Source organism: Crocodylus porosus, unplaced genomic scaffold (assembly GCF_001723895.1).
Source record: "Crocodylus porosus isolate Cpor-Errol unplaced genomic scaffold, CroPor_comp1, whole genome shotgun sequence".
Taxonomy (NCBI): Eukaryota; Metazoa; Chordata; order Crocodylia; family Crocodylidae; genus Crocodylus; species Crocodylus porosus.
The window spans coordinates 160,279,738-160,301,637 of NW_017728886.1; the positions used below are offsets into that span (position 1 = coordinate 160,279,738).

The 21,900-nt window shown below is 45.8% G+C and overlaps 1 protein-coding gene across 6 annotated transcripts in view; it reads left to right on the forward strand.

Annotated features, from left to right (window-relative positions):
• Positions 1-21,900, forward strand: part of LOC109316110 — a 396,050-nt gene that overhangs the window by 221,853 nt on the left and 152,297 nt on the right. The window contains exons 8-11 of one of the 6 annotated variants that reach the window (XR_002102767.1): positions 2,164-2,241; positions 13,830-14,137; positions 15,888-15,950; positions 17,889-18,156. The exons of 2 other annotated variants lie outside the window; for them this stretch is intronic. The gene's annotated coding sequence lies outside the window, so the exon portion shown is untranslated. Of the gene's footprint in view, positions 1-2,163; positions 2,242-13,829; positions 14,138-15,887; positions 15,951-17,888; positions 18,157-21,900 lie in introns of those variants that run through there. 3 more of the 6 variants (XR_002102769.1, XR_002102765.1, XR_002102768.1) reach the window with 3 other exon arrangements.

A 21,900-nucleotide genomic window follows, 5' to 3' on the forward strand; every position in this document is an offset into this window, starting at 1 on the left:
TGGCTGGGGCATGAGAGTGCTCCAGTGTGGCAGCAGGCAGCCCTTGCACTGAAGCACTCTCAAGCCCTAGCCAGCCCATCAGCATTTACACATGCATTGCAGTGCACTAAACAACACTGCTGTAGAATAGTATTTGTGTTGGGCAGTACTACCCTGTGGCAGCATTTATTAGTTTCCTGTGACCTAATAGTATGGCATGTGTAGACATCGATGTTTTACTTTAGAGCTAATTAGCCCCTCCATAAATGTCTTGTGTAGACATGCTCGCTGACAACTATGCAACACATGCAGGCGAGAAGAAACAATACCCAGGAAAGGGCTCATGCAAAGAATTCTATTCATACAGTTGAAGTGGTTTCAGTCATGTGACTGGTAATGAGACTGGAGGATTAGGAAGTCAAATGAATGCTGCCACCATGATATAAATGCACCAGACATTTCTGTGATTTTGTTGGGTATCACAGTCCTTGGAGAAATGCAATGTATTTTCTAATAATTGGTCTGCTTTGCCTCTAACCCTCTCTTACTGACATTATGGAGCTTTCTTCATTAATAAATACAGCAGAAACAGGAAATCTGGAGTGGACTGTTGGGTGCTCATTTATTGCAGATAAGATTTAAAATTAGTGGTACATGATGCATCTTCCTGGTTCAGATGTTAGGTGTTGGTCATATGAATAAGTTGGCTCATTACTCTTTTATTCTACATCACAGCCTTCTATAGGAATAGGGACAGAAGTTACACATCTACTGGCTTAAGTGATCAGAAACCAGCTTAAATTTATGACAGAACAGAAGTTTGATGCACATAAAACACTTTCAAAGTGTCAGAAACCAGTTTCAGATAAACCTGGTTGGCTGTAGCATCAGACTTAACTGATTTAGATCAAACCAGTGTATGGAACTTCTGTCCCAGATCCCCTCCAGATTCAAGTTAATTCACAGTTCCCCAGCATCCCAGGATGCTGGGCAGCCCTGGGCTGTGCTGTCTGGCTATCAACAAAGCAGGAGTGGGGGCAGGGAAGTAATCCCAGGCCTCCACTAGCCCAGGTCGGCACAGCACAAGGGGAGGGAACGCCTCCTCTGTGGGGCTTATGGCCCCCACCTCCACAGACCCTTGAGTTGGGCTGGAATTGATGTAGCCCCCCCCCCCCACCAGCTGCCCTTGCCTTTGAGGAGCTGGGGGGGTCAGGGGAATGCATCCACCTAATATGGGACCCCAGCTGGGGTCTGCACCACATGGGGAGGGAAAGCCCCCTCTGCTGAGCTTTTCACCTCTTCCTGCAGCCCAGAATGCTAAGCTGGGGTCCCTCAGCTCCACCTTGCTAGTTGCCCTTGCCTCCAAAGGGCTGGAGGGTGGGGGGGACAGGGCATGCACCCACCTAGCCCAGCACCAGCCCCCCAGGTAGGTTCTGGCCCAGCACCATGCCCCCAGGGTAGAGTCTGGCATGGTGGGGAAAGCCCCCTCTGCTGGATCAGCTCCCCCCATCCACGCTTGCAGTTCTATCCCCTTGCCAGATGCCCTTGCCTCTGCTGGGGGTGGCAGGCAATGCCCCTGCTCAGCCTGGCACTGGACCCCGAGTGGGGTCCAACAACACCTGCAGCTGAGGTCTGCAAAAGCACAGGGGAAAACCCTCTCTGCTGAGCTTTTTCACTCCCCCTCCCCACTTGCCACCCCAGGCTGGAGGGATTGTTCACCTCCCACCAGTGTGCATGCAGGACATAAGGGGTGGGAAGGTGGGGAATGCCATCTCTGCATCAGGGGTGACGATCTGGGACTCTGCTAGGGGTGGGGAATCCCCACTGAGTCATGGGGATCACACAAGCCCCAGGCTGTCCTCCTGAAGGGGACAGTAAGGTCTTGGGGTGCGTGTGCTGAGCAGCTGATTGAGGATGAGCCCATGCTTAGCTGCATTCCAGTGCCTTCTGTAGTGGTTGGCAGGCAGGGAGGCATGCTTCGGTGCCCCCCAACTTCTGGTGTGGGCCACTTCAGGGATCTGGCTGCCTTCTGGTTTTAAAAGTGAATGTCAGTTCACTTTGTTGTCGGTTCAATCTACACAGTTTAGAGAAACCTGTGGAAATTGAAAATTGATTCAGCTTCGGGCTTTTTGACTGTCTGTACTTAGCCTGGATGGCCCAGGTAAACCTGGACATCTTTTGCAGACCTGGGTGAATCATTCTGTCAGGGTGTGCTCTAACTAGGTTCAGGGGCTCAAGGAGTGTGGCAGAAGTATGGGAATGGTGAGTACACATCTGCTTGTATTCATAAGCACAATATAAGGAGGCCTGGTTTTAAATTACTAGCCTACTGCTGCAAAACCTCCCTGGTAATCCTATAAGGCTGTCAAATACTGGTGGGTCCAGGAGGGTTATGGCAATATTCAACACCCAAATATCAGATGTCAAAAGACCATGAGGATTGAGTTTCAACATAAATATTCTAAACTTGATTTTATTGTTTTTCCCACTTAAAATAAAAGGCATCTGGCCCCTGCACAAGAAAGAACCTGAACTTCCCCTCTTTCCATTGATACACCCTATTACTTAAGCATTTTGTAGCTTTTCCCTGGGGAGAGAAGAAGTAGTTCATGGAAAAAAAACCATGGGATAAAATAAGTTCCTCTTGAAGACAGGAAGTAATTGCTGTTATTGTAGGGGGGTTTTTTCTAATCAGAATTTCTATGTTGTAAAGCATTATAGTAATAATAATATTAATTATGGACAGTCACTTGCAGGCAAGGATTTGATAGCTGTCTCTACACAGCTTGTTAATTAAGCTTAGTAGCCCTGTAGAGCAGATAAATATCTCTTTGTTTTCCAGATAGGTAAAATAAAGCATGAAGTTTAAGTAATTTCCCAAAGTTCACAGTGAGGAAATGGCAGAGTTGGGAATACAATCAAATCATTCTACTTCCTGGTTTCCTGCTCAGACTCTCTAAACATCATTCCCTCATGTACCTTTTAAAGGAGGTCATGCAACAGTGGTAGCAGGGGGAAAAGGGTGTTTGAAAAAAGTGTACTACATGTAAGTGGAAAGTTATATTTATGGGGAGTTTGTGCTCTTCCTGCATGTCCTTATAACAGGAGCCAACAATTATTGCCTATAATAATTGTTCTTAGCAATTTCAGATTTAGGAATTTCAAGGTTAGGTTTGTTTCAAAGTTAGCTTCTAATAAGAGTTCATTGGATATTCAGTAACTTATACAGCATTTTTGTTATTTTTTGGAGAAAGGGGATAGCTTTGTGTGACTGAGGTTTAGGCAGTTATTCTAACTCTGAATCTAGTAAGATGTTTTAAATGCCGTAAACTATCGTATTGTTATATTGTGCTTATGATTTTAAGCACGCTGAAGTCTAGAAATTCAAAGCTAAGTTTTTCATAGCAACTGTTAACCCGGATCTACTCTGAGCATTTAGTGCTTTTTTACACTGACCGAGCATATCTATATGTGCAATTAAGGCAAAGCAATGAATTCTGGAGCTTATTGCTCCTGGGTACAGTATTCGCACGTGTGCCCAGCACTGCAGCACACCGAGCCAGGTCAGAGCAAGCCCAACTGGCAGTGGGGTCCGGGGGCAGGCCTGCCAGCCTGGGGCTGCTCACCCCAGCTCAGTGTGCTGCAGAGCGGCTGGCTGGGGCATGAGGGTGCTTCAGTGCAGGGCTAGCTGGCAAGCAGCTCCCGCACTCAAGCACTCTTGTGCCCCAGCCAACTGGGGCAGCATCTACACATGCACTGCTGCAGAGTGTTTTTACTGTGGAGTAAATTAGGTTATTCTAGACTAATAGAGACACACGCGATGTTTACTGGGCAGCTAATTAGTGTCCTGTTCAGTAAATGTGTCATGTAGATGCGCCCACTGAGTGCCAATCCTGATGTTAATTTCTTAACTAAAGTTGGGAGAAATTTTCATTATGAAACTATGACTTAGTGACATTTTTCTGTTTTTATGTTCATAGCAATTTGTACAGTGATATGAAATACCAAATGTTTAAAACTATCATGTATAAATATGTAGAACAGTGAGAAAAATGCATACATTTTTGCTAGAAAATGGAGTTGATGGCCAAAACCTATGTGACCTCTGGGATTAAGTACAATGGTGTATCCAGGAAATTCTAAATCATAATCCCACCTTCTGCTAATGACTGGCATGTGCGATTATACTGACTTTCATAAACAGTAAAAATAACTATTTAATGAAGTATGTAATACCATTACCTATGTTTTAAAGAAGTGGGCAACTGAGACTGTGTGTTTAAGTGACTCGCGTATGGTAGCTCTGCAAATTCTGATTAAAATCAGGATTAAAATTTAGTTCTCTGACCAGTATCTGCAATGATATGCATTGCTTGCTAGTTGCATTGATGACAGCTGGGTGGTTTGTCAGTTGACCTTTATGATTTTAGGTCTGTTACTCCATTCTTTTTTTAAAATGGGGCTCATTTATTTAACTTTTATCTTTACATCTCTAAAACTCCACTGTGGGCAAAGTAAAGCTTGAACAAATTAACCATTAACAGATGTAAACCACATTCATATCCAAACCATATGTTATCCTTGTAGTTTATCTGTACTTGCTGCCTTTGAAAGCAGCGAAGTTTGAATGTATACTTTGTATATGGTTTTAGTTTTGCAACTTTGTTCCCAAATATGAAAGTGCAGTTTGTTTTAAGGTGTTTTGAATAGAAGCTCAGGCACACTTGCAAATATTTATCTGTCACTTATTTCCTATGTTGAAATACAGAATGGTTATTTATTTGTGATGCAGAAGCACCTTAAGTAACTCCAGTCTGGAGCTGAAGTGTCATTGTGCTCCTTGCTTTACACAAGTGTTGCCATTTCCTATGATATTTTGTTTCATGTAAAATTGCCACTTCTGGAAAAAATGATGATATAATAATCTTAACTTCCATTCTTTAAAAAAAGTAGGTTTCAAACCCCCCTGGTCTCAAGGAAAATGTGACGTAGGTCCACCTTGATGTCCCAAAAATTAGAAGATGCATTAAAAATATTCAAAAAGGTCAGTTTTAAAAAAGGCTTAGTATTTCCAAGCCAGACTCATGATTCTGGGGAACTTGACTTATGCTATTGGAATATGTTGGGACAGACATCATGATAGAATGGTCCTTGCTCTAGAGTAATGCTCAAACTTTCCAGACCTGCAGGCCAGATGAGTGGTGTAGGGGCAGTCCACAGGTTTGGTGGATCCCACGTGCAGGGTCAGTCCATGGGCCTAACGCAGTATGAGCTGGGCCTGGAGTCAGTTCATGGGTGCCATCTGGTATACCCCTTCCCACACCAGCCTGATCCTGTGTGCCAGTTCTGGTCGTAGAGCAACTGCACATCAGCACAGTCCAGCTCGCAGGGGCCATGTCATCTGGACCACAGGTGTAGAAATTTGGGGAGGGGGAGGCATTATTGATTGCTTATTGATTGCTGTGCTTCTGGGAGAAACTAATGTTGTTGCTGCTCCTTGCTCGCAGTTTTTGGACTTATGGGGAATCCCACAGGCCAGACATGGCTTCCTGGGCTGGAGGTTGAGCATTACAAAACAGAAGCCTTATTTTTGCAACTCACCAAAGTGGTGCCTAATATTGTAGTAGTGGGGGCCTTGCAGAATCACATGTAACTTTGTGGTAGGAAGCACACTTCTAAGAGGCCCTTTTAATTCCATCTTCCTTTGCCCTGTGAAGGCCCTGCACTTGTGACCCATTTCCCTCATGCCAAAGACTATGTCAGACTTTGCAAGCCCTTCCAGAGCCTATCCATTCTGCTCCTGGACCCAGCCTGAGGGAGTCATTGGAGAGATCAGAGAGTTTTAAAGCTGAACTGGGGAGGGAGGAGTAAAATTCAGCTCTCTATGGCAGTCTAGGGACTTTTACACTGAGCTCATGTCCCTTGTTAACATGATGTTTCAGGCTTGTACCTTTTAAAGTTTATCAGAATTTTCAGACTAACTCTGCATAATAAAGCTGGTTTGTTAAACACGTTACTAAATGGATTTTGCGGTAGTTTTCAAGTAGCTTATAACCATACATTCCTTCCCTATTATTAGTCCAGTGGACAGATCTGGTTGGTTGGTTGTTTTTAAACAACTTATCTGAAATTAGAAACAATACTAAAAAAAAATATTTTTTTTAAAATGATGAACTCTGCTGTAGTGAGTACAAAGACAAGACCACTTTCTCTTTTAGTGTTTGCTAACTCTTCCGCTGTGTCTGTTCATTATATGATGATATATCATTAACCATAACCTATATTAGTGTGCATGGGGCCAGAGGCAGAGCAGCGGTGCCACAGGCCTCAGGGTGGCAGTGCTCTGTCCCTGCCTGCCTCCACACCCCCTCCCTCCCCACCATCATTCATGACGGGCAGTTTGGTAGTGTGAATTATAATAGTGTGCCTGGTATTTGCCTTCATATAAGATGATCTTTTTTTGAACAATAGCTCCAATGTAATACCTTAAAATAAGAGAAAATATAGAATTTAGCAGTAATCAAAACGTATCTTTCATGGCTGATAGCTATTTAATGCCTAAGCTGCAAATTTAGTGATTGAATGTATTAAATAAGTTAGTGTTTTATTTGCAGCTGTAGTTGTATATGAACTTACATTCTTTTTGTCCCTGCCATGATTTGTTGGCAGTCCCAGTTTATCAGCTGGCTTTCTCTTAGCAGAATACTTCACCTTCCTCTTCCATTATGAAATCTAGCTTGGACCTCAGCCTTCAGAATTTCAGTGTTTTTGTCTTATTGCTTCCTTGTTTTTCCATAGTTCTCTTCTGGGTGATTAAATCCTCAAACTTAGGTTTTCCCACTAGATTGCTCACAGGGCAATCCACGTCTGTTACTCTGCACTTTCAGAAGAGTAAATAGCTTTATGAGACATCCTTACAGTATACTTAAAAGCTTTAGAGGTCAAATTGAAGTGCTATGCTAAAATCAATTATGCTGAATTTTGAGCTGTATGAATTTCCCAAGATACATGTTTCTTTTACTCTTGGGCTGCTAAAGCCAAAAATGTTAGTTTTCTTAGTGTTCTTTATACCAGGAGAAAAAAGATAAGCCTACAGAAAAATAAATATGTGAACAGAGCTACGTTGACCTATATGAGATCCTAAAATTTAGTTGCTACCCAAAGATGTAAACAGAAAGAAAAATGTGTTAAGGGTCTTTCCTTCAGGAAAGCTGTTCTTCAGCCAGTTTGAGCATTAATATAATTGAATGCTGGCCTGTAAACCCAGGAGATATTACAGGGAAGTATCTTTGTAGAATCATAGAAGTAGGGTCGGAAGGGACGTTGTAGATCTTCAAGTCTGACCCCCCGCCTGGGCAGGAGAAAAACTGGGCTCAAATGATTCCATCCAGGTAAGCATCAAGCCTCTTAAAGACCCCCAGGGTAGGAGCCAGCACCACCTCCCTTGGAAGTTGGTTTCAGATCCTAGCCGCCCTAACTGTGAAGTAGTTCTTATGGATGCCTAATCTAAACCTACTCTCCAACAACTTGTGGCTGTTATTCCTTGTTATGCCAGGGGGTGCTAGGGGAGACAAGGTCTCTTCCAAACCCTTCTGGTCCCCCCTAGTGAGTTTATAGATGGTCACCAGGTTTCCCCTCAGCCTTCTCTTGTGAAGGCTGAACAGGTTCAGGTCCCGCAGTCTCTCATTGTAGGGTCTGCCCTGTTGTCCCTGGATCATGTGGGTGGGCCCTCCTCTGGGCCCTCTCAATGTTGTCCACATCCCTCCTGAAGTGGGGCACCCAGAACTGGACACAGTACTCCAGCTGTGGCCTGACCAGTGTCACATAGAGGGGGAGGATCACCTCCTTGGCCCTACCTGAGATGCACCTGTGGATGCACGATAAGGTCTGGGTAGCCCTGCCAACCGATACCTCGCTTTGTTGGCCCATGTTCATCTCGGAGTCAGTAATGACTCCAAGATCCCTTTCTGCCTCCATGCTCTCAAGAAGGGAGTTTCCCATCTTATAGATGTGCTGCTGGTTACTACTGCCCAGGTGCAGCACCCTGCACTTGTCAGTATTGAAACGCATCCTGTTTTTGTTAGCCCACCCCCGTAACCTATCCAAGTCTTGCTGCAGTCTTTCCCTCCCTACTAGCGTGCTCACCTCACCCCAAATTTTGGTATCATCAACAAATTTAAACATGTTGCTTTTCACCCCATCGTCCAAATCACTGATAAAGAAATTGAACAGTGTGGGCCCAAGGACCAAGCCCTGGGGGACTCCGCTGTCCTCTTCCCCCCAGGTCAAATATGACCCATCCACCACTACCCTCTGAGTACAACCCTTCAGCCAATCTGCAATCCATCTGACTGTGTAGGTATCAATGCCACAGTCGCCCAATTTTTTAATGAGGATGGTGTGGGAGACGATGCCAAGGCCTTGCTGAAGTCCAGAAAGACTACATCCACGGCAACACCTGCATCCAATGCTTTTGTGACCTGATCATAAAAAGCGGTCAGGTTGGTCTGATGTGACCTGCCCCTAATGAAACCGTGCTGGCTGCCCTTGAGCATCATCCCTGAAGCTGGCCCATCGCAGATGCGCTCCTTGATGATCTTCTTAAAGAGTTTCCCTAGGATTGAGGTAAGACTGACGGGTCTGTAGTTGCCCGGGTCCTCCCTCCTCCCTTTTTTAAGATGGGGACCATGTTGGCTATCTTCCAATCATCTGGCACCTGGCCCGAGCACCACGGGCGCTTGTAAAGCCATGCCAAGCCCCTGCAGTAACCCCTGCTAGCTCCCTCAACACCCTGAGAGCATCTGGACTCACTGATTTGAACATGTTCAGCCCCTCCAGAAGCTCTCTAACCCACTCCTCGCCAACCTGAGGTCTAGAGAGGTTCCCCTCGAGTCTGGCTTGCATTATGGTGAGGAAGTCCCAGTCCTTGCGCAAGAAAACGGAGGTGAAGAATTGGTTAAAGAGGTCTGCTTTCTCCTCTGGCGCAACCACCAGATTGCCCAGAGTATCTTGCAGGGCCCCACGTTTCCTGGTGCTTTCTTCATCCTTCCTATATATTTGAAAAAGGACTTTTTGTTATCTTTGATCTTGGACCCTAGTCCTAGATCTATGTCCGCCTTAGCTTTCCTGACAGCCCCCCTACAGGCCTGAGCAGAGGAGGTATCTTTGGTGATAGCACTCCCCTTCCAACAGGTGTATGCCACCTTTTTGGCAATCAGGCATTCCCGGACACCCTTGGTGAGCCAGGGGGGCTTTCGGGCACTCTTGCCTCCCTTGTTTCTTGTTAGGATGGTCACCCCTTGGGCCCTGAGTATCATCTCCTTAAGGAATGACCGCTCATCTTGGGCACTGAGTTCCCCTGCTCTTGAGAACCCCAGCGCCTCTCCCACTTATCTCAACTCGTTGAAGTTGGCCCTATTGAAGTCTAGGGCTACCGCCTTTCTGCAGTCCCTTGTCACCCTGTGTTGGATGGTGAATTCCAGCAAGCGATGATTGCTATCACCCAGGTGGTCAAGAACCTGGAGGCCTCTTACCAGGTTGTCACCTGTGGCCAGGACCAAGTCCAACAGGGCATTTCCTCTGGTGAGACTGCGCACCTCCTGAATTAAGTGGAGGTCCTGTATCTCAGCCAGGAACCTCCTGGAACAGTCCAACTTGGCTGACTGTTCCTCCCAGCAGATGTCCAGGTAATTCAAATCACCCATGACAACTACATCCCTTGCCTTAAGTGCCTCTGCGAGCTGGCCCCAAAATTCCCAGTCTAGCTCCTCCCCTTGGTTGGGGGGTCTGTAGTAGACCTTCACCGTTAGATCCCTCTCCCCACGGCCCCCTTGTATCTTGACCCAGAGCACTTCAGCTTGCCCCTCCTCTGACCCCATTCTGCTGGCAGAGGATGTGTATTGCTCCTTGACATAGTGCGCCACACCCCCACCTTTCCTTCCTTCTGTATCCCACCTGTAAAGCCTATAGCCCCTAATGCTAACTGCCCAGTTGTGGGATGAATCCCACCACGTTTCTGTAAGCCCCATTATGTCTGGGTGTGAACTGGCTATTCTGAGGGTGAGTTCCTCCTGTTTGTTCCCCATACTACAAGCATTGGTATGTAGGCATTTAAGGCCTTGCATAGCTGCATATGCCACCCCCCTGATTTGGGAGACTGTCTGGACCCCTGTTTCTTACCTGGGCACTCCTTGCATTTGTCACCTGTCTTGCTCGGGTGGTATCTCCTCGTATTCCTGCGGCCCCCTCCCCTGGTGAGGCTACTTTATGAGATCAGCTGAGATCTTCGTAAAGACCAGGAATTGTTGGGAGTTGTTGTTCCAGGTGGAACACATAATAAAGAGAGGTCAGGTCAGTGTCATGTGACTGTTCAGGAGACAGTATAAATGATGTTCCTGACATCATCTAGGAAAAGATGGGAGCTGAGATGAAACCTGAAAGGGAAGAATTCCCTTATTAGTCAGGGAGAAGTAAGACCTTGCTTTGGGGGCAGTGGAACAGAAATATAGCCAGAGCGGTCTGCTGCTTTGCTTAGTAGTGTCTAGATTCTGAAGAAGAGAGGAATCCATGGTTTCAAAACATTGTAACCTGTTATGGTCTCTCTGAGTTAGTTGCAACAGAAGAATTGCTCCAGTGCTTTCTGTAGTCAAAAAATGAGTGAAAACTAGGATTTGACATTTTCTGAGGGGTGCCTTGAGTCTACCTAGGGCACCCTGTTTGGGCCTTTGAATCTAAAAAGTTGAAAAACACTGTTCTAGGAAGCCGGAAAGAATCAGAGTTTCCTTTCAAGGGATAAGAGACTAGATAAGCTGAAAGGTAGGACTGACAAATTTATCTCAGTTGTCAGGGCTGTCAACTTCTAAGTATATAGGGGTTCAATACCCAGCAGTATGAACCAGCAGTGGCACACATCCATGGGCTGTACCACAGTGATCCACTGGCCCCTGAGACTGCATGCTTTGCAGATTACCTTCCGCCCCTGCCTCCTCCCATCTGCTACACCACTCATGGCTCCAGGCTCACCCCTCTTTTCCCCCTCTCTCTTCCCTTGGCTGTGTTGCAGTGCACTGTCCCTGCCCCTGGGGCAGGAACAGGCAATGAAAGCTGGAAGAGAAAGGGGAAGCCCAGAGACTCTGGCTGCAATAGCAATGGGGAGAGCAATGTAGGGAATCAGTTGTTAGGCAGGTGGACAGTCCTGGTGTAGATGGGAGAATTGAGGTACAGTGATTAAGTGACTGTCCAACCTCACTTAAAAAACTGTTGCACAACTGCAGGGGCAACCCAGATCTAAGAAACAATCCAGTGGGTTTGGCCTTGTACAGGCATTTCATTTTTCCTGAGAGAGTCGCCGCTCTCCCAGGACAAACCATGAGTGTACAGATGTTTAGGCTTTTTTTCCCATAGTAAAAATTGACACTCCAGGAGAAAAATAACCTTGGAACAACTAGGGAGGGTTAAATCACTCCTTGGAGAGTTTCTTCTGGGAAAGTGAATTTCTATACATTCCATGGCTTGACTCAGAAGAGAATATAGCACTCCAGCATCCTCTCTTCTCTCTCCTAGCGAGATAGTGAGTGTGTCTACATGTGCACGTGTGTGGAGAAGACTAATTAGCTCTACAGTAAAGTATTGCTGTCAACACATGTGGTGCTATTAGGTGCAGTAAACTAATTAACTCTGCCATAAGATAGTACTGTCCAGGACAAGTACTATCTTATGGTGGAGTAAATAACTGTGGTTAAATGCACATGTGAACACTGACTGTGGGTGTAAATTGCACCCTGTCAGCCCAGCCAATGGGGCAACACTCCTGCCTGCTGCCTAGCCACATGGCTTGGCAGCTTTAGCAGTCTTGTGCCCCAGCTAGCTCCTCCACGACTCAGTGCAGGCACCCAGAGCCTACCCAAACCCCCGGTGCCCCCTGCCAGTCTGGGCTGGCCCCCTTACCCTGGGCTGGGCCAGCACGCACTGCCAGATGCCACCACCCACTGCCCGGACTAGACTTCCCAAGCTTGCTGTTGACCCTGCCACCCAACAGAGCCTCCTTGAACCTGCTGCCACCCACAGAGCCTGCTCCCAGCCGCTGCCATGTTGGGCCCCGCACCCACTGACATGCAGAGGTGGGGGCCCAACTGGACACATGATGAAACTACTGAACTCATAGTGATTTGGAGGGGACATCGAGGTCTAGCGCCAGTTTGCCAATGCTACGTGGACCAATGCCCACATGTTTGAGGAGATGGCTCAACAGCTGCAGGAGCGAGGTCACTGGCAGTCGAGCCACCAGTGCTGGGTGAAGGCCAAGGTTCTGAGGCTACCATATATCTGCATCTGGATCCATAATAGGCAGTCTGGGGCTTCCCCCAGAACCATGCCCTTCTCCTTGAGCTTGAGAGCATCCTGGCCCCATAGACCCTGGCAAGGCCCCTCATGTGTTCTTCGCCATGGGTGGGCTGGAGGAGTCTGTGCCAGGGGCCACAGGCCAGGAGGACTTTCTGGGGGAGGGCACCTTGTGGCTGCTGCACCATGCTCTGGCATGTTCCCCACCCTCAGCCTCACCTAGCAGCTTGGGCAGCCTGGGCCACAATCTGCTCTGGCTACTTTGGCAGCAGTCAACCAGTGAGGAAGATAGGGGTGGGGATGTTCCCTGCAGATGCCAGCTCCGGCTCATCGCCGGACGGGGCCACTGCCCAGCCGGCCGCAGACCATGCTTTGCTGCCCCAGATGCATCGGCCATCTGGACCTCATCTCTGTGGCCAGGGACAGCATCTGACCACTGGGAGCGGCTGCCACACCCACCCGGTAAGCCTCATACAGGGAGCAGGGCCAGACGGGGTGGTGGTGCTGCAGCCACCTGTGCCTGTGTCAGCTTACCTGGCTGCCCCTGGGCTGTGCGCCAGGAGCCAGGGATCCCTCATATGGGGGGTGAGGGACCTTCTCCTCCCTGCCCTACCTGCCTGAGCTCCCCCACAACCACTGGAGCCCCCTCTCCCCACACAAACACACAGGGAGGCAGTTCAGAATTTTACTGAGCACCCAGTGGGCTCCCAGCCAGGGGCCTATCACATGTGGACAAATTCATCAATGGTAGCGACGATGACTCCTTAACCGCAAGGGTCAGGCAGTTGTAGCGCAGAGATACCCGTCCAGATGGTGGTGCCGGTTGTGGGCAAGTGTGAGCTAGTCTGGGGCACCCTTGAAGCTCAGAGCCCCACACCAGTTTCTCAGCTTCTCCTGAAGGGTCGTGATCATCATCAGCAGAGTATAGTGGGTCAGGCAGCCCTCAGAGCACTCAAACATCTCATTGTGGTGCACCTGGGTGATTCTGACATGCTTTAGATGCAGCCCATGTATGGTAGGGGGCCTGGCCTGGGGTGCCTCTGTGGAGTGGCCCACTAGGGGGAAGGAGGAAGTGTGGGACATCACCAGCTCTGTGTGCCAGCCAGGTGGGAGCCCCTGACCCCCAGGACTTGGGTGCCATAGGCCCAGTGGCATGGGACTGAAGGGACTGAAGTGCCTGGCCTGTAGGGAGAAGGTGGGAAGTTTCTTTGGAGCTGCTCTGGCAGCTGCTGGGAGGTACCAGGTATGGCTGGCCTAGGTAGGGTATAGGGAAGACAGACTGTGTGCAGCAAGTGGCCCACCTGCCCCTACTGTGAAAGCAGAGACAGAAGGCTTGCCTGGCAACTGCCCATGCCAGAGACCACCCTGGCAACTTACAGTGGTCCCTGTGTGCCTGTGCCTGTACAACCCCTAAATTGAGGGCAGGCAGTGCATTGCTCCTCTGTACAATGCATATTATCTCTGAAATTCTGCAAACTCTCACAAATAGCTTCTCTGTCTTTGCTCTGCAGAACCAGTTGCTGGACTTGGGGGAGAACCACGTGGCGTTAGGGGAGATGGGACTCCAAACCCATCATCAGCCTTTGCTGGTGTGCTCTGCATGCACTGGCTCTATCAGTGCCGGAGACAAGACTGGATAGCTGTCCTTGACCAGCTGGTCTCTGCCTCCGAGGAGCAGCTCGAGGAGAGTCAGAACTGCCACTGCCACTGGCTCCACAAGTTCCATAGGATGTGACAGGCCATGGAGCTGTTGGACCATGAAGTGTACCATGTCCTTCTGAAGAGGCTGGTGGATTCCCTGGGGCACAAGCACGCCATGGTGAGATGGGTGACAGCCACCACCGAGGACAGCCAGTATCAGTGACTCAGGGCTGGCCTTGACCATCTTTGTAGCCATGCCTGGTGTCCAGGCTCTGGCTGTGGCCCCAGTTGGTTCCCTGGCAGCTATGTGTGGGTCTGCTTTAGGTCCCTCAGTGAGCGTGGCAGCAGGTGTAACATCTCTTGCATCAGGCAGGGACCCCAGCCTCTGCACCAGATCCTGACCTGGTCCCCCACTTCATCCACCACTTGCCCTGGCTCCATATGGGCCCTGAGTGAGCAGTAGTCATGGTAGGGCCTGCTCCCCACATGGGCCCTGCTGGCCCCAGCCCCATGGAAGAGGAGGGGGAGGAGAGCTCCCACCTTTGTCCCCAGGCCAACCCTTGAGCCCACTAGGCTTGCCGTGTCATCCCAAACCAAGGTGGTGGTGTCTAAGACTGGGGTCCCAGATGCCTTCCTCTGGGCTCTGTACCATAGGCACCTCCTGCCCACTGTTTTCTCCCTGACATTTTTAAATAGACACTATAAATATGGGGGTAAGAGTGTTTTATTGGTAGCACACATTGAGTGTGAGCTGGTGGGGTCTATTGTTGTGAGGGAGGGAGGGGTCTGTTGTTGTGGGGAGGGGGTTTGTTAATGTGTTGGGGATAGAAATAAAGTTTGGGGTTTGTTGACAGCTCTCAGTGTGCTTGTTCCTGGTGTTGCACTGTGAGCCTGTGGTTTGTGGGTAGCCTCCCAGGCACCCTACTGCAAGGAAGCAGTGGTCTGCAAGTGCCTCATGGATGCAGTGCCTTGGCTGCCACTGCTGGGTGTGGTGCTTGCCACAGGATGAATAGGCAACTTCCTTTTCATAATATAACAATTACACCAAGGCATGGGAGGCAAGAGTGAAGGGGAGCGTACCTAAAATCAAGTTGAGGTTGTGGCCGTTTTGCTACCAGGGGACAGCATGATCACCTCTGCATCCTGGTTCTGCTACACTGGGGAACAAAGTTCAGGGAAGCCTTTTAAAGAGTAGGGCTGACACCCAGATGGCTGTGGCCGGAGCCTGCAGCTCCCTCTGGATCCTGCAGCAGGGCAGAAGCAGCCTCCTCCAGGTGCACATGTAGATGCTGCACCTGGGGGTAGTTTACTCTGGCACAAATTGCTCCAGTTTGTTCAGTTAAATTAATTGTACATGTAGATGCACAAGCAGTTTGAGCGAAGAGTAGAACATGCCTGCCTCCTTTGCAATCTCCACATTGTGTTGCAGGGAAGCATGGATTGACCATGGGCACTTTAAGCTCTTCACTTTTCAAATCCTTAGCATCTGATTGTCTGTACATATAGCTCTGAGTTCTTCTATCAGGAGAACAAACCTGGGAGAATTCTCTCAGGTTATTTGAATGTGCGTATACAACCTAAGTCCTAACACCAGTTGTTATATCTTAATAGAAGTTTGGAGGTCCTTAACATTCCTACCTAACATAAAACTGTTTACAATTTCTTATGGAATACATTTCACTTAAGAATATTAGAGTAGCAGCTTACCATTTGGTGTATAGGGTTTTTTTTTGTTTTTTTGCTCTAGGTATCTGGGTCCTTACCCACTCATCAGGAGAGTTTACTATAGTATAATTTGGAACTGTCATCACTTCTAATCAAGGACAGTAAAAGCTATATCATAATGCCATTTACTGGATGATTGATTGAGATGACAGACAGTCTAGATCTAAAGTTCTGTCATGTTATAACTCTCTACTCTGATATAGGCTGTGGGAGAAGTTGTATAAGAGAAAAGGAGGAATAAGACTCTTTAAGTACATATACTGAAAGTAAGTGTTAATTTCTTTATATGAAATTGTTCGTGTGCATTTGTGCACAGTTGCTCCACTCCTAACAGCCAAAGGTTGAATTTAGCTCCTGCTTGCCCAAGCCTTTTTTAATGGTCTTTAACAGGTTTTGTTTATACAGTGGCATACAATTTCAGTTGCCCAGCCTGCTGTAGTAGCCTTCCTGGAACATGCTTTATCTCTATCATTTATCATTCCTCTGAACTTCCTGAACTGCATGCCCCCTGCTTGGATTGGTAGGCTTGCAGTATACTTGCTTTGGTATTTTTTTCCTTTTCTTTCTGCTGCCCATTTCTCCTACCCCATGGGGAGCTCCTCCCCCACATGCATTCTATTATTGAAGCTTTCAGATTAGGACTTGCTCTGAAATTGCGGTGGAAAGCAATTTTTAGTGTAATTTTTTAATTTTGTTAATACATTTCTTTTCTTTCTTCTCTTCCTCCTCTTTTTTCTCCTCCTCCTTGCAATCAACCCCTGCCCTCTTTTACTATTTTACGTCTCTATAATTACTTTATGGATGATACTTTCTATGCTAGGATTCTTATGCATTGCTATTCCAGCCACTAAAACCAACATTTTTGCAGGTTATCACCACTAATTGTATGTTCCTCGTATGTATACATGGAACACTGACAATAATACTGAATACAGAATATCTGCTTATTCAATGAGATCTGTTCCATTGTGTGTCTGAGGCAAAGGCCCTGTGGAAAAATATGGGATCACATAATTCAAGACAGTATCATAATGCATATGCATAAGACGCTGAACTAAGATTTATGTGGGAAATCTTAATTCTGGGATTTCCTAACTTTTTCTTTAACTTTGCTACCTTAATAATCTTTTAATGTAATTATTTGTATGCAGAAATAATATTAGGTGCAGAAAACAGATCATTTGGTTTAAATTCTGGTCACATTTTCAAATCTGTTAGAAAATTCACAGTGATTTCAAAGGGTTTAGTATTTTGTTCCCTGTAAATGATATTGACTGGAGTAATACAAAAAATTCTGTGCGTGTGAATCTTTGCCTCTCTTAATAGTCTGAAAACATTGTAACTAGCCCTTTTTGGGGGCTGAGACCTAGGACCTGGCTTGGTTAACTTGCAAAGAATTTTAACAAGACAGAGAGAGTACTTAAGGCATTACAATTCACATGCAAGTCATAACATTAAAAATAATTTTTCATACCTTCCTAAGTCCCATTTTTAAAACAGTTTAGGCCTCCTAAGACAATGGTTCTCAACCTTTTTTGTACCAGGACCCATTTGTAAACATTGACCAGTCCTGACACAGTAAATAGTTTAAGTAGAAAACACACAAGTATTTTGGCCCCAAAATACTTATTACATACAACAAAATAAATTGGTTCAACGGTCTTAATTTTAAAGATAGAAATCAACATCAACAAGGAAACATTAACAGCAATATCAACATGTGGCCCTCCATCACTCCCAAGTGACATTCATAATTGTGCAATTTGTACAATGCAAATTGCTGGTGCCCTTCACTCCTGACTTGTAGCCCCCTGTTCCCATCCCCATCCCCCACCCCCGCAATGCTGGAGGGGCCCCCAGGTACCCCCATCCCACCTGGGCAGGAGCACAATGGCTCCAGCTCATGTGAGCAGCAGTGGAGCAAGTCCAGCCCTGGCATGGGCTGGAGAGAGGAGGAGGAGAGGCCTGTGGCACCCTCCACCCTGGGCTGGGGTTCTCCAGGTATAGCAGGGGGACTGGTCATGCCTGCTTCCCTCCGCAAGTGTTCACGACCCTCATATAGTCTTGTGACCCGCTTTTGCGTTGTGACCCACAGTTTGTGAAGCACTGTTCTAAGGCACTTGGGCACTTCTGAAACTTTGCCTCTGAACTTAAAAAGTGTCCTCTCATTTTCTTTACATCTTTTTTATTTCCCTTCATTTTAGTATTGTCAAAGCTTTTGAACAGAATGTAGGACACCTTTTCTCTGGTGATCTGACACTTCCTACAATGGGAGCATGAAGAGTTGTTGTACGCAGATGGACATGTGGCATGGTATCAGTGAATTCCTTATTGGCTGTTTTCATGACAGCAGGCTCTCCTTCTGGTCAGTCTGACTGCACAGCAGTGTAATAGCATGTACACACCATTTGTGTAAAAGTGAAGTATAATAAATAAGTACATAAATAATAAAGAAAAAATGGGCAATTTAAATTTTTATGGCTCTGTGATTTTGTTAATGCATTGTGTTTTGCTGTTATTTGTGCATTTCAGTTAACATTTGGGTAGCTGGTATCTAGCCTCAAAACAGATGTGGAAGACCCTTTTTTGTCTATGGTTATAGGCTAATATTACAGTCTATGGACATAGGTAGGGATCTACCTAAATTGCACTGAAAATGAATTGCACAGCAGCTCGTTTAATCTTGCTATTTTCACTACATGCCCCATACCGCTTCTTCTTGCCTGTGATTGGTGGATGGACCCCAGCGCCTCCATTGCTCATTGCTTGCTCCTGATCGGACAGGAGGGAAAAATCATGTTTTAAAATATGCTGCAGTTTTTGCCTTCTGCCTTGATTTAGGTAGATCTCTAGATGTAGGGTTTAGAATAGCATATTGTCTTGTGATAGTAACTGAGGAGAAGCCAGTGGAAGTAGAGAGTTCAGTTTCCTTCCTACAGCACCAACTTTAAGGAAACAAGTTTTTGATTAGTCTTGAGACCTGGAGCAGCTTATTCCTAAATTGAACCCTGTGACCTTCTCTTAGATGGTGGTTCACAATGTCTAGATTTTGAGGATGAAGAAGAAACCTGGGAATGAGATTTGAAGCTACATTATGCAAAAATGTGTCAATAATTCAGGCTGATTGATAGCTCCTCTTGTAACCAAAATCACATGCAATTTTTTTATTCTTATAGCATAATGCATCCTGTACATATAAGCAGTTCTGCTGAACACATGGTGTTGCTGCTTTTCACGAAACACTCCCTCCCTACTTCCCTAAGCAGAATCTTTAAAAATCAATTCACATAATCCATTCAGTCTGAAATACTGGAGATGCTGAAGCCATTATTCCACAATTCTTGCATTTCAGGTCCCTTCTATGGAAACAAAGCTATTCACAAGGCTATGTTAAAGTCTGTCAGCATTTCCACTGAAACATTTTTTCCCATAGGTTTATCATTTGCTTTCCTGGATGAGACTAATTGTACCAATTTTATTATTTTTTCTTTTGAAAAAGTTTTTGGATTTTTAAAAAACATATACTTCAAATACAAACAAAAAGTGTGTTTATTCTAGGGAGGCATTTCTGGGTAATGCATTGTTTTAACACAGAGAGCTTGGTCCAGTTCTTATTGAAGTCTAGGGATTTCATTGATTTCAAATAGCTTACATACTGTGCATTATCAGTGTGAATTAACAGGTTCTGATATTTTTGTATATAGCTATATCTGCTTCAGTGTGCGTGTGCATGCATGTACGCATATGTAATGTAGAGACTATAGTATGTATCATCTCTTTTGGAGGGTGGGGAGGGACAGAATTGTGGGGGGGGTTTAAATCCCAGTGAAAAATTTGTTAGAGACTTTGACTATACATTTTAAAGTACTAAAAACATGTAAGATGCATTTAGTCATTATGACTGTAATAGCTCCCAACGGAGACTGAATGGTCCAAGGCAGTTGTGTAGTTCCAAAGAGCTGAGAATTTCAAGATGATAAACTTCCCATTTAGGGAATACTCCATAACTTGGAAGTAGTATTTAATATGAAGTTTTTCAGAAGTATTAAAGTTTCTGTGTCTAAAAGCAAACAATGCCGTAATGTCCTAGTGGGTCCCACAAAAATCCCAATACAAAAGAAACTTGCACTTCTTGCTAGTAGGTGGTGTTTCATATGCTATATTGAGACTAATGCAACCCTTGTAGAAAAATGCAGTGGTGGCCAACATTTTTGGCAGGCATGCCACAAGTTAAGCCCTGCTTCTTCCCCAGATGCCACTCTGGTTCCTGCCTTTCAGAGACCTACCTGATAGTTTGCCCCCGGGGCACCAGAAGTGGAGGCAGGGGAGATCTGAGCCTTTGTGTGTAGTCCAGGGAAGCCGAGCAGGGGCAGGATGCTGCTGCAAGAGGAGGCATCGCTGCCAAGAGCCAAGCTAATACTTCCTGGCTTTGCAATCATCTAGGTTTTATATGGTGAGCAAGGATCCAGAGCCCTGAATTCAGTGGTGACTGCAGAGTTAGGCAAGGGTTAACCTGGCTCCTCACAGTGACACCTGATATATCCTCTCCCAGCAGCATTCTTCTCCCCCCACTCTCCCTCCTCTGCTCCATGGAGTGCTCTACTCCTTTTCTGGTGCTTCCTTCTATTGTCTGCTCTGGTCTTGCATGTCAAACACTGCAGCTGTCTGTGCCACAGGTTGGCCACCCTTGAAATGATGCCCCTTCTCATGATTTGAGGTTTATTTTCATTTGCTGCTTTTTAAAAATCTGTTCTGTTTAGTTAAGTTTAGTCTAGTCTCCATGCATGTTTAAAAATGAATAGGATTTTGAAAGCACTGTCATGTAGTTAAATTTTTGTTAAAAGATTATTAGTCCTTTATTTTAGATTTGTTGATCAGGAGTTCGTATTATGCTCCAAACATGCAAAAACAGGTTATTTTTCAGTCTCAGACTGAAGGGCAGAGCACAAGGTAGCAATAAGACAGTCCTAGTCAGCGTGATGAACAGCAGTCATAGCACACTGGTGCCTAAACCAAAAGCAAACAATTGTTGAAAAGCAAACGGTTCTTCATTGCCTTTGGAACAAATCCATAAAATGTCAGTGCTACCTTACTGCAGGATGTGTTTGGGTGAGGAACTGTGCAGAATAGCCGAGTGATTAGATCCATAGATTTCAACGCAGTAGAATAACTAATGTATTTCAGGATGGCATAGAAGTATAAAACTTGCATAACATAAGCTGAGCATTTTAATGAAAGATAAAGACAATCCTCTGAGCTGCTAAAGGTATAAACAAATTATAAAACATGCCATGTGTTTTTGCAGGAGATTAGGTAATCTGTCCAATTTTACATGAAACACGAATACTTGTCAGAATTCAACAAAGGACATAAACCCTGTATCCTTAAAAATGGACTGAGTTGTTGTAGTTTCAGGTCGACACCCTCAGGACTGCCCCATCATACCCTTTCTGGCCTTTCATAAATATGGGAGATCAGAGATAAATTAATAATCAGAATTTCAGCTTCAAGAATTGGTGTTTTGAATACTGGCCTAAAATGGCCTCATTAAGAATTATGTATCTTTGGAGCTCTCTGTCACCTAAGGAAATATTGGCAGCGTGAATAACATAAGTACTGTCCCAACTGCAAAGGCAGGAGTCTAATTCACATGAAATTGTCCAGCATTTCTATAAGCTGTTTGTGCACTGCTACCAAGCAAAGACAACTTAGTAGTTGTTACTTTGAAAATGTAGTTATGCTTCCACATTGTGTTTGAAGGAAAGGCAGGTGAAGCCTACTTTGTTCAGTCAAAGGGCACTAGCTAATGAGTTTTCTTCCCTAATGGAAGTCACTTTCAGCTATTACAAGGCTGTGGTCTGAGTAATGGTTGGGGGTAAGGGGACACCAAAAAACATGATTATAAATGAGAATCAAGTTTAAAGGTTTTAAGGTGATAAGTTAAAAACCCCAAGCTCGTGGATGGTCCTTTCTTTTGTGCTGTGAATCAGGGCCCAAGCAGCAAAGAATAAAATTATAGTGCTTTGCACTTTTATCCAAGGATCTCAAAGAATAGGACAATCAATTAATCAATCTTGGCAGAAACCTTTGAGAGAGTTAAGCATTTATTCCTGTTGTTTTGCATGGATAGACAGAAGCACAAAGCAGGTTTGCTCATATGGCATGTTTGTGACACAGAACTAGAAACTGGAAATCTCTACCTCCTGGTCATGTCCT